Consider the following 249-nt stretch of genomic DNA (forward strand, 5'->3'; position numbering starts at 1 on the left):
AGATAGGTAGAGAAAGAGAGGCGAACGTCCTGTGGCTGGAGCTCACTGAACGCGAGGATTTGTTGACACGGCTAAATCAGAGTCAGATTCCGGGACAAAAGATTCAGCTCGTGTTGTCTGAGCGGCAGACACGGGAAACACAAAGGGAATTCGCGATTACTGTGTATTCTGTGTCTTGCTTTTATTTTAGTATCATTTTGTGCTGATATGGTCTAAAATTAATGCTTGGGTACGAGGGAGATTTCCATG

This window comes from Penaeus monodon, chromosome 25 (assembly GCF_015228065.2).
Source record: "Penaeus monodon isolate SGIC_2016 chromosome 25, NSTDA_Pmon_1, whole genome shotgun sequence".
In the NCBI taxonomy this organism is placed as follows: domain Eukaryota; kingdom Metazoa; phylum Arthropoda; class Malacostraca; order Decapoda; family Penaeidae; genus Penaeus; species Penaeus monodon.